The following is a 13,267-nucleotide window of genomic DNA, read 5'->3' as shown; positions in this document are numbered from 1 at the left end:
TTCGCAATGCTGAAAGCTGCGGAGGTAGAAATCAAGAAGGAGCATCAAGTGTTGATGGTCAACAAGACCACTAGTTTCAAGAAAAAGGGCAAAGGGAAGAAGAAGGGAACTTCAAAAAGAACAGAAGCAAGTTGCTACTCAAGAGAAGAAACCCAAACCTGGACCTAAGCCTGAAACTGAGTGCTTCTACTGCAAGCAGACTGGTCACTGGAAGCGGAACTGCCCCAAGTATTTGGCGGATAAGAAGGATGGCAGTGAACAAAGGTATATGTGATATACATGTTATTGATGTGTACCTTACTAATGCTCGCAGTAGCACCTGGGTATTTGATACTGGTTCTGTTGCTAATATTTGCAACTCGAAACAGGGACTACGGATTAAGCGAAGATTGGCTAAGGACGAGGTGACGAATGCGTGTGGGGATAATCGATATCACTAGAGAATAATATGTTTTATTTATTTCCTTATTTCATGATAAATGTTTATTATTCATGCTAGAATTGTATTAACCGGAAAACATAATACATGTGTGAATACATAGACAAACAGAGTGTCACTAGTATGCCTCTACTTGACTAGCTCGTTAATCAAAGATGGTTATGTTTCCTAACCATAGACAAAGAGTTGTTATTTGATTAACGGGATCACATCATTAGGAGAATGATGTGATTGACTTGACCCATTCCATTAGCTTAGCACTCGATCGTTTAGTATGTTGCTATTGCTTTCTTCATGACTTATACATGTTCCTATGACTATGAGATTATGCAACTCCCGTTTATCGGAGGAACACTTTGTGTGCTACCAAACGTCACAATGTAACTGGGTGATTATAAAGAGCTCTACAGGTGTCTCCAAAGGTACATGTTGGGTTGGCGTATTTCGAGATTAGGATTTGTCACTCCGATTGTCGGAGAGGTATCTCTGGGCCCTCTCGGTAATGCACATCACATAAGCCTTGCAAGCATTGCAACTAATGAGTTAGTTGAGATGATGTATTACGAAACGAGTAAAGAGACTTGCCGGTAACGAGATTGAACTAGGTATTGAGATACCGACGATCGAATCTCGGGCAAGTAACATACCGATGACAAAGAGACCAACGTATGTTGTTATGCGGTCTGACCGATAAAGATCTTCATAGAATATGTGGGAGCCAATATGAGCATCCAGGTTCCGCTATTGGTTATTGATCGGAGACGTGTCTCGGTCATGTCTACATTGTTCTCGAACCCGTAGGGTCCGCACGCTTAAGGTTTTGATGACAGTTATATTATGAGTTTATGCATTTTGATGTACCAAAGTTTTTTCGGAGTCCCGGATGTGATCACGGACATGACGAGGAGTCTCGAAATGGTCAAGACATAAAGATTGATATATTGGAAGCCTGTATTTGGATATCGTAAGTGTTCCGAGTGAAATCGGGATTGTACTAGAGTACCGGGAGGTTACCGGAACCCCCCGGGAGGTATATGGGCCTTAGTGGGCTTTAGTGGAAGAGAGGAGAGGTGGCCAGGGCTGGGCCGCGCGCCCCTCCCCCCTAGTCCGAATAGGACAAGTAGAGGGGGGCGGCGCCCCCCCTTTCTTCTCTCTTTCCTCTTTCCCCCTCCCGAATCCTATTCCAACTAGGAAAAGGGGGGAATCCTACTCCCGATGGGAGTAGGACTCCTCTGGCCGGCCGCACTCCCCCTGCTCCTTTATATACGGGGGCAGGGGGCACCCCTAGACACACAAGTTGATCCACGTGATCATATTCTTAGCCGTGTGCGGTGCCCCCTTCCACCATATCCTCGATAATATTGTAGCGGTGCTTAGGCGAAGCCCTGCGACGGTAGTACATCAAGATCGTCACCACGCCGTCGTGCTGACGGAACTCTTCCCCGACACTTTGCTGGATCGGAGTCCGGGGATCGTCATCGAGCTGAACGTGTGCTAGAACTCGGAGGTGCCGTAGTTTCGGCGCTTGATCGGTTGGGCCGTGAAGACGTACGACTACATCAACCGCATTGTGCTAACGCTTCCGCTGTCGGTCTACAAGGGTACGTAGATCGCACTCTCCCCTCTCGTTGCCATGCATCACCATGATCTTGCGTGTGGGTAGGAAATTTTTTGAATACTACTTCCCAACCACGGGCACCTTCAATGCAGAAGGAGCGCTTGATGACTTCAAGCCTTGGACAGGCCTCCACCAACCGCCGCACCATCCCGAAATAGCTCCCAGGCAGGGCCCCTCCAGGCCACAGCCGAACAATGAGGCCCTTCATGGCCTGTTCGGCCGCCTTGTGGAGCTCGACCAGTTGCTTCAGCTGGTCGCTCAGGGGCACGGGGTGTCCGGCCTCAGCGTACTGAGACCAGAACACCTTCTCTGTCGAGCTGCCCTCCTCGGCTCGATAGAATGCGGCGGCATCGGATACACTCCGGGGAAGATCTGCGAACGCTCCTGGAGAGCTCCGGATTCGGGTAAGTAACAAGTAACTCACGTTTATGTGTTTGCTTTGCATAAAGAATGCCTTACCCGCCGCTATTTTTCACCTCATCCAACTCCTGGAGGGTCTTCTGGGATTCGGCCTTGGCAGACTTGGCATTTTCAATAGCCACCGCGAGCTCGGACGCTCGCGTCTTTGAGTCAAGCTCCAAACTCTCATGTTTTTCCATGAGAGCCTGGAGCTCTTGCCGCACCTTGCCAACCTCGGCCTCATACTTCTCCCGCTCGGTGCGCTCCGAGGCCGCCCTCTTCTCGGCCTCGACCAGCGCTTGCTTAAGGGTCGCCACTTCAGACGTGGCCCCTACAATAGCCACGATAATCCTGTCATTCTTTGCAATTGCACCTTTTATATATATTTAAACAAGGTATTTCTTACCTTCATTGTCCTCGAGCTGCTTCTTGGCACGTCGAGCTCTTGCTCGGACCGCTCGAGGTTCTGCTTTAGCGTGTCCACTTCCGCAGTCAGTGCGGCGGACGCAAGCAAGGGAAGCCTGCATATGCATATTGACTCATTTTTGTTAGACTCCTGCGAATTCTATTTGATCCTCTATTCGGCTTTTCTTCCCGAACGCCAAACAGAGCATCAGGGGCTACTGTCTATGCGGTATATTATTTACACATTCTTTACTTACCTCAAAGCCTGTTAAAAGGCTAGTACAAGCTTCAGTCAGTCCGCTCTTGGCGGACTGAACCTTCTGGACCACCGCACTCATAATAGTGCGGTGCTCCTCGTCGATGGAGGCGCCTTGGAGCGCCTCCAACATATTGTCCGGCGCCTCCGGTTGGACGGGGGCCACCGGCACGGCGGACTTGCTCCTCTTGGAAGGAGGTCCCCCGCCGGACTCTGGAACCTCTGAAGGTTCCGGAGCGGTGTCCGGCCTAGAGCCGGACTTGGAGCCCCGAGGGGTTTCATCCCCTTTACTCCTGGAGTCCGGGAGGTCGCCTTGCGGCGCCTCCAGGACCACCTCCTCCCGGCTTGGAACCTGTTGGGACAACACTTCGGTGTCGTCCGTAGGGCGGGGGGAGGAAGCCGTCGGAAGCGAGTTCACATCCGACGAGTCCAGTGAGCCGCTTGACGACGCGTCGAGCCGGTCTTTGGGTGGGCTGCATAAACATATTCGACGTAAGGGAAAGCTGTGCAATAAACGAATACTATGAATTACTCTGGTATCCGGATACTTACGATTGCCAGGGGCTTGGCCCTAGGCGCCCACTCCTCTCCGCCGCCGTCGCGTCGGTGGAGCAGTCCGGAGGAAGGGTTTTCCCCTTCTTGGACCCTTCGGCCTCCCCAGTTGGGGCGGCCTTCCTTTTCTTCCCTTCCCCCGCTGGAGGGGGAGGGGTCTCTTCTTCCTCCTCCTCGTCTTCGGGAGGAGTGCGTCTTGGATTCGTCGGATGATGAATCCGACACCTCCGGGCGTCGGGCACTCTTTCGAGTCCCCGTGGCCTTCTTCTTGACCTTCTTCTCCGGCACCACATAGGGTGCCGGAACCAGCAGCTTCGCCAAGCGAGCATCCGCTGGGCCTTCGGGCAAAGGAGCCGGACAGTTGATCTGTCCGGAGGTCACCTGCCAATCCTGTCAAAGGTAAGGGAGTTTAGATCCCGCATGGAGTCAAACTATGAAAAACTGATACCCTGTAAAAGGAAAAAACAGCTTACCGCGAGAGCGTGACGCTGCGCACTGAATCCGCGATCCTCAGTAGCGGATGCGGGAGCCTCGGCGCCCTTGAAAAGCACCTTCCAGGCATCTTCGTACGTCGTGTCGAAGAGCCTGCTCAGAGTTTGGTGCCGCGCCGGGTCAAACTCCCACAGGTTGAAAGCCCGTTGTTGGCACGGGAGGATCAAGCGGATGAGCATAACCTGGACTACGTTGACAAGTTTGAGCTTCTTGTCCACCAGGGTTTTGGACGCATGTTTGGAGTCCGGTCAGCTCTCCTTTTTACCCCACGACAGGCCCGTCTCTTTCCAGGATGAGCCGCGTGGGGGTCCGGATCGGAACTCGGGGGTGCGACCCATTCGGGTCGCGCGGCTCGGTGATGTAAAACCACCCCGATTGCCACCCCTTCAGGGTCTCCACAAAGGAGCCCTCGAGCCAGAGGACGTTGGCCATCTTGCCCACCATGGCGCCTCCGCACTCCGCCTGGCTGCCGCGCACCACCTTCGGCTTGACGTTGAAAGTCTTGAGCCAGAGCCCGAAATGGGGGCGGATGCGGAGGAAGGCCTCGCACACGACGATAAACGCCGAGATGTTGAGGACGAAGTTCGGGGCCAGATCGTGGAAATCCAGGCCGTAGTAGAACATGAGCCCCCGGACAAATGGGTGGAGAGGGAAGCCCAGTCCGGAGGAAATGGGGGAGGAACACCACCCTCTCATGGGGCCTAGGGGTGGGGATGAGCGGCCCCTTTTCGGGGAGCCGGTACGCGATGTCGTTAGACAGGTATCCGGCCTTCCTCAGCTTTTTGATATGTCCCTCTGTGACGGAGGAGACCATCCACTTGCTCCCGCTCCGGACATGGCTGGAGAAGGTTGAGGTTGGGAGTGCGGACTTGGGCGCTTGGAGCTCGAGTGCGCAAGAATGGATAGGCGAAGGAGGAAGAAGGCGTAGGTGAAAAGGTGGATCTTTATCCCCTTATATGGGTGGACGCAGCTACATGTCCCCACCAGCCTGATAAAACTCGCTTATCTCCAAGCGCCGTAATCGATGGCGCGGTTGGGTTACCCACGCCCGTATTGATGAGAATCCCGGAATAAGGGGACACGATCTCTGCTTTAACAAGACGTGCCAAGGAAACCGCCTCGCATAACGCGCTGAGATGGGACAGTAAAACGGTTCGAATAAAAGCTTGGCCGTGGTGTGATGTCACACTACGGAATACGTCAGCAGATTAGATTTGTGTAAATATTATTCTCTCTATGGCAATATGTGGAAACTTATTTTTCAGAGCCGGACACTATCTTTGTGTTCAAAATCTTCTATGAAGTACTTGGATGAGGAATCCGCCTTGCAATGCCGAAGAAAATATGCGCGCCGGACTCGTCGTCATTGAAGCCTGGTTCAGGGGCTACTGAGGGAGTCCTGGCTTAGGGGGTGTCCGGATGGCCGGACTATACCTTCAGCCGGACTCCTGGACTATGAAGATACAAGATTGAAGACTCCGTCCCGCGTCCGGAAGGGACTTTCCTTGGCGTGGAAGGCAAGCTTGGCGATACGGATATGAAGATCTCCTACCATTGTAACCGACTCTATGTAACCCTAACCCTATCCGGTGTTCTATATAAACCGGAGGGTTTTAGTCCGTAGGACAACATACACATCAACAATCATACCATAGGCTAGCTTCTAGGGTTTAGCCTCCTCGATCTCGTGGTAGATCTACTCTTGTACTACCCATATCATCAATATTAATCAAGCAGGACGTAGGGTTTTACCTCCATCGAGAGGGCCCGAACCTGGGTAAAACTTCGTATCCCCTGTCTCCTGTTACCATCCGGCCTAGACGCATAGTTCGGGACCCCCTACCCGAGATCCGCCGGTTTTGACACCGACAAGGCCCATTACTTCTTCCTCGTATTCCCGTAACTCCCCAGTACCCCCGAAAATACCCGAATTACTCGGAACCTTTCCGATGTCCGAATATAGTCATCCAATATATCGATCTTTACGTCTCGACCATTTCGAGACTCCTCGTCATGTCCCCGATCTCATCCGGGACTCCGAACTACCTTCGGTACATCAAATCACATAAACTCATAATACAATCGTCACCGAAACTTTAAGCGTGCGGACCCTACGGGTTCGAGAACTATGTAGACATGACCGAGACATGTCTCCGGTCAATAACCAATAGCGGAACCTGGATGCTCATATTGGCTCCCACATATTCTACGAAGATCTTTATCTGTCAGACCGCATAACAACATACGTTGTTCCCTTTGTCATCGTTATGTTACTTGCCCGAGATTCGATCGTCGGTATCTCAATACCTAGTTCAATCTCGTTACCGGCAAGTCTCTTTACTCGTTCCGTAATACATCATCCCGCAACTAACTTATTAGTTGCAATGCTTGCAAGGCTTAAGTGATGTGTATTACCGAGAGGGCCCAGAGATACCTCTCCGACAATCGGAGTGACAATTCCTAATCTCGAAATACGCCAACCCAACAAGTAACTTCAGAGACACCTGTAGAGCACCTTTATAATCACCCAGTTACGTTGTGACGTTTGGTAGCACACAAAGTGTTCCTCCGGTAAACGGGAGTTGCATAATCTCATAGTCATAGGAACATGTATAAGTCATGAAGAAAGCAATAGCAACAAACTAAACGATCAAGTGCTAAGCTAACAGAATGGGTCAAGTCAATCACATCATTCCCCTAATGATGTGATCCCGTTAATCAAATGACAACTCATGTCTATGGTTAGGAAACATAACCATCTTTGATCAACAAGCTAGTCAAGTAGAGGCATACTAGTGACACTCTGTTTGTCTATGTATTCACACATGTATTGTGTTTCCGGTTAATACAATTCTAGCATGAATAATAAACATTTATCATGATATAAGGAAATAAATAATAACTTTATTATTGCCTCTAGGGCATATTTCCTTCAGAGATGACAAGTCTTTTCTTACGATTTCTCTCTCTCCACCTTATCATTTTATCCTACGTGGCATGCCTAAGATAGAATCATTGTACATGCCCTAAGGACATGTACAATGGTTGATAAGATAGTCTTATCTTAGGTCTTGCATGTAATTTGGAGATGACAAAAATGTTGGGGAACGTTGCAGAAAACAAAGAAAATTCCTACGTTTCACCAAGGTCAATCTATGGAGTCAACTAGCAACAAGAGGAGAGTGCATCTACATACCCTAGTAGATCGCGAGCGGAAGCGTTCAAGAGAACGGGGATGATGGAGTCATACTCGCCGTGATCCAAATCACCGATGACCAAGTGCCGAACGGACGGCACCTCCGCGTTCAACACACGTACGGAGCGGATGACGTCTCCTCCTTCTTGATCCAGCAAGGGGGAAGGAGAGGTTGATGAAGATCCAGCAGCACGACGACGTGGTGGTGGATGCAGTAGTGATCGCAGCAGGGCTTCGCCGAGCTTCTGCGAGAGGGAGAGGTGTAGTAGGGGAGAGGGAGGCGCCAAGACTTGAGGTGTGGCTGCCCTCCCTCCCCCCTTTATATAGGCCCCCTAGGGGGGTGTGCCGGCCCTAGGAGATGGGATCTCCTAGGGGGGCGGCGGCCAAGGGGTGGAGTACCCCCCAAGGCAAGTGGAGGCGCCCCCTCCCCTAGGGTTCCCAACCCTAGGCGCATGGGGGGCCCAAGGGGGGGCGCACCAGCCCACCAGGGGCTGGTTCCCCTCCCCACTTCAGCCCATGGGACCCTCCGGGATGGGTGGCCCCACCCGGTGGACCCCCGGGACCCTTCCGGTGGTCCCGGTACAATACCGGTGACCCCCGAAACTCTCCCGATGGCCGAAACTGCACTTCCTATATATAATTCTTCACCTCCGGACCATTCCGGAACTCCTCGTGACGTCCGGGATCTCATCCGGGACACTGAACAACTTTCGGGTTACTGCATACTCATATCTCTACAACCCTAGCGTCACCGAACCTTAAGTGTGTAGACCCTACAGGTTCGGGAGACATGTAGACATGACCGAGACAGCTCTCCGGTCAATAACCAACAGTGGGATCTGGATACCCATGTTGGCTCCCACATGCTCCTCGATGATCTCATCGGATGAACCACGATGTCGAGGATTCAAGCAATCCCGTATACAATTCCTTTTGTCAATTGGTATGTTACTTGCCCGAGACTCGATCGTCGGTATCCCAATACCTTGTTCAGTCTCGTTACCGGCAACTCACTTTACTCGTACCGTAATGCATGATCCCGTGATCAACCACTTGATCACTTTGAGCTCATTGTGATGATGCATTACCGAGTGGGCCTAGAGATACCTCTCCGTCACACAGAGTGACAAATCCCAGTCTCGATTCGTGCCAACCGAACAGACACTTTCGGAGACACCTGTAATGTACCTTTATAGTCACCCAGTTACGTTGTGACGTTTGGCACACCCAAAGCACTCCTATGGTATCCGGGAGTTGCACAATCTCATGGTCTAAGGAAATGATACTTGACATTCAGAAAAGCTACAGCAAACGAACTACACGATCTTTGAGCTAAGCTTAGGATTGGGTCTTGTCCATCACATCATTCTCCTAATGATGTGATCCTGTTATCAATGACATCCCCATGTCTATAGCCAGGAAACCATGACTATCTATTGATCAACGAGCTAGTCAACTAGAGGCTCACTAGGGACACATTGTGGTCTATGTATTCACACATGTATTACGATTTCCGGATAATACAATTATAGCATGAATAATAGACAATTATCATGAACAAGGAAATATAATAATCATTTTAATATTTCCTCTAGGGCATATTTCCAACAGTCTCCCACTTGCACTAGAATCAATCATCTAGTTACATTGTGATGAATCGAACACCCATGGAATTCTGGTGTTGATCATGTTTTTCTCTAGGGAGAGGTTTAGTCGACGCATCTGCTACATTCAGGTCCGTATGCACTTTACAAATATCTATGTCTCCATTTTGAACATTTTCACGAATGGAGTTGAAGCGACGCTTGATATGCCTGGTCTTCCTGTGAAACCTGGGCTCCTTGGCAAGGGCAATAGCTCCAGTGTTGTCACAGAAGAGAGTCATCGGGCCCGACGCATTGGGTATGACTCCTAGGTCGGTAATGAACTCCTTCACCCAGACTGCTTCTTGTGCTGCCTCCGAGGCTGCCATGTACTCCGCTTCACATGTAGATCCCGCCACAACGCTTTGCTTGCAACTGCACCAGCTTACTGCCCCACCATTCAAAATATACACGTGTCCGGTTTTGTGACTTAGAGTCATCCAGATCTGTGTCGAAGCTAGCATCGACGTTAACCCTTTACGACGAGCTCTTCGTCACCTCCATAAACGAGAAACATATCCTTAGTCCTTTTAGGTACTTCAGGATATTCTTGACCGCTGTCCAGTGTTCCATGCCGGGATTACTTTGGTACCTTCCTACCAAACTTACGGCAAGGTTTACATCAGGTCTGGTACACAGCATAGCATACATGAAATAGACCTATGGCCTGAGGCAAGGGGTACGACACTCATCTTTCTCTTATCTTCTGCCGTGGTCGGGCATTGAAGCCGTGCTCAATCTCGTACCTTGCAATACAGGCAAGAACCCCTTCTTTGACTGATCCATTTTGAACTTCTTCAATATCTTGTCAAGGTACGTACTCTGTGAAAGACCAATGAGGCGTCTCAATCTATCTCTATAGATCTTGATGCCTAATATATAAGCAGCTTCTCCAAGGTCCTTCATTGAAAAACACTTGTTCAAGTAGGCCTTTATGCTTTCCAAGAATTCTATATCATTTCCCATCAACAGTATGTCATCCACATATAATATGAGAAATGCTACAGAGCTCCCACTCACTTTCTTGTAAACGCAGGCTTCTCCATAAGTCTGCATAAACCCAAACGCTTTGATCATCTCATCAAAGCGAATGTTCCAACTCCGAGATGCCTGCACCAACCCATAAATCGAGCGTTGGAGCTTGCACACCTTGTCAGCATTCTTAGGATCGACAAAACCTTCCGGCTGCATCATATACAATTCTTCCTTAAGGAAACCATTAAGGAATGCCGTTTTGACGTCCATTTTCCATATCTCATAATCATAGAACGCGGCAATTGCTAACATGATTCGGACGGACTTCAGCTTCGCTACGGGTGAGAAAGTCTCATCGTAGTCAACCCCTTGAACTTGTCGATAACCCTTAGCGACAAGCCGAGCTTTATAGATGGTCACATTACCATCCACGTCTGTCTTCTTCTTAAAGATCCATTTATTTTCTATGGCTCGCCAATCAACGGGCAAGTCAGTCAAAGTCCATACTTCGTTTTCATACATGGATCCTATCTCGGATTTCATGGCTTCCAGCCATTTCTCGGAATCTGGGCCCGCCATCGCTTCTTCATAGTTTGAAGGTTCACCATTGTCTAACAACATGATTTCCAAGACAGGGTTACCGTACCACTCTGGTGCGGAACGTGTCCTTGTGGACCTACGAAGTTCAGTAGCAACTTGATCTGAAGTTTCATGATCATCATCATCAACTTCCTCTCTAGTCGGTGCAGGCACCTCAGGAACATTTTCTTGAGCTGCGCCACTTACCGTTTCAAGAGGTGATACTTCATCAAGTTCTACCTTCCTCCCACTTATTTCTTTCGAGAGAAACTCTTTCTCTAGAAAGGACCCATTCTTGGAAACAAAGATCTTGCCTTCGGATCTAAGTTAGAAGGTATACCCAATAGTTTCTTTAGGGTATCCTATGAAGACGCATTTTTCCGACTTGGGTTCAAGCTTTTCAGGTTGAAGTTTCTTGACATAAGCATCGCATCCCCAAGCTTTTAGAAACGACAGCTTAGGTTTCTTCCCAAACCATAATTCATACGGTGTCGTCTCAACGGATTTCGATGGAGCCCTATTTAAAGTGAATGCAGCAGTCTCTAAAGCATAGCCCCAAAATGATAGCAGTAAATCGGTAAGAGACATCATAGATCGCACCATATCTAATAGAGTGTGATTACGACGTTCGGACACACCATTACACTGAGGTGTTCCAGGCGGCGTGAGTTGTGAAACTATTCCACATTTTCTTAAGTGTGTGCCAAATTCGTGACTCAAGTATTCTCCCCCACGACCTGATCGCAAGAACTTGATTTTCCTGTCACGTTGATTCTCAACCTCACTTTGAAATTCCATGAACTTTTCAAAGGTCTCAGACTTGTGTTTCATTAAGTAGACATACCCATATCTACTCAAGTCATCAGTGAGGGTGAGAACATAATGATAGCCACCGCGAGCCTCAACACTCATTGGACCGCACACATCAGTATGTATGATTTCCAATAAGTTGGTTGCTCGCTCCATTGTTCCTGAGAACGGACTCTTGGTCATTTTACCCATGAGGCATGGTTCGCACGTGTCAAATGATTCGTAATCAAGAGACTCCAAAAGTCCATCTACATGGAGCTTCTTCATGCGTTTGACACCTATGTGACCAAGGCGGCAGTGCCACAAGTATGTGGGACTATCATTATCAACTTTACATCTTTTGGTATTCACACTATGAATATGTGTAACATTACGCTCGAGATTCATTAAGAATAAACCATTCACCATTGGAGCATGACCATAAAACATATCTCTCATATAAATAGAACAACCATTATTCTCGGATTTAAATGAGTAGCCATCTCGAATTAAATGAGATCCTGATACAATGTTCATGCTCAAAGCTGGCACTAAATAACAATTATTGAGGTTTAAAACTAATCCCGTAGGTAAATGTAGAGGTAGCGTGCCGACGGCGATCACATCGACCTTGGAACCATTCCCGACGCACATCGTCACCTCGTCCTTCGCCAGTCTCCGCTTATTTCGCAGCTCCTGCTTTGAGTTACAAATGTGAGCAACCGCACCGGTATCAAATACCCAGGAGCTACTATGAGTACTGGTAAGGTACACATCAATTACATGTATATCACATATACCTTTTGTGATGCCGGCCTTCTTGTCCGCTAAGTATTTGGGGCAGTTTCGCTTCCAGTGACCACTTCCCTTGCAATAAAAACACTCAGTCTCGGACTTGGGTCCATTCTTTGGCTTCTTCCCGGCAGCTTGCTTACCGGGTGCGGCAACTCCCTTGCCGTCCTTCTTGAAGTTCTTCTTACCCTTGCCTTTCTTGAACTTAGTGGTTTTATTCACCATCAACACTTGATGTTCCTTTTTGACTTCTACCTCTGCTGATTTTCAGCATTGCAAATACTTCAGGAATGGTCTTTTCCATTCCCTGCATATTGAAGTTCATCACAAAGCTCTTGTAGCTTCGTGGAAGCGACTGAAGGATTCTGTTCATGACCGGCGTCATTCCGGGAGATTAACTCCCAGCTGAGTCAAGCGGTTATGCAACCCAGACATTTTGAGTATGTGCTCACTGACAGAACTATTTTTCCTCCATCTTAACAGCTGAAGAACTTGTCGGAGACTTCATATCTCTCGACCCGGGCATGAGCTTGGAAAACCATTTTTCAGCTCTTTGAACATCTCATATGCTCCGTGTCGCTCAAAACGCTTTTGGAGCCCCGGTTCTAAGCTGTAAAGCATGCCGCACTGAATGAGGGAGTAATCATCAGCACGTGTCTGCCAAGCGTTCATAACGTCTTGTTCTGCAGGGAAAGCAGGTGCTTCACCTAGCGGTGCTCGTAGGACATAATCTTTCTTGGCAGCTATGAGGATGATCCTCAGGTTCCGGACCCAGTCCGTATAGTTGCTGCCATCGTCTTTCAGCTTGGTTTTCTCTAGGAACGCGTTGAAGTTGAGGACAACGTTGGCCATTTGATCTACAAGACATATTGTAAAGATTTTAGACTAAGTTCATGATAATTAAGTTCATCTAATCAAATTATTCAATGAACTCCCACTCAGATAGACATCCCTCTAGTCATCTAAGTATAACATGATCCGAGTTAACTAGGCCGTGTTCGATCATCACGTGAGACGGACTAGTCAACATCGGTGAACATCTTCATGTTGATCGTATCTTCTATACGACTCATGCTTGACCTTTCGGTCTTCTGTGTTCCGAGGTCATGTCTGTACATGCTGAGTGGGTGTG

Source organism: Triticum urartu, chromosome 3 (genome assembly GCF_003073215.2).
Source record: "Triticum urartu cultivar G1812 chromosome 3, Tu2.1, whole genome shotgun sequence".
NCBI classification, from domain to species: domain Eukaryota; kingdom Viridiplantae; phylum Streptophyta; class Magnoliopsida; order Poales; family Poaceae; genus Triticum; species Triticum urartu.
This window is presented reverse-complemented; position numbering follows the sequence as displayed.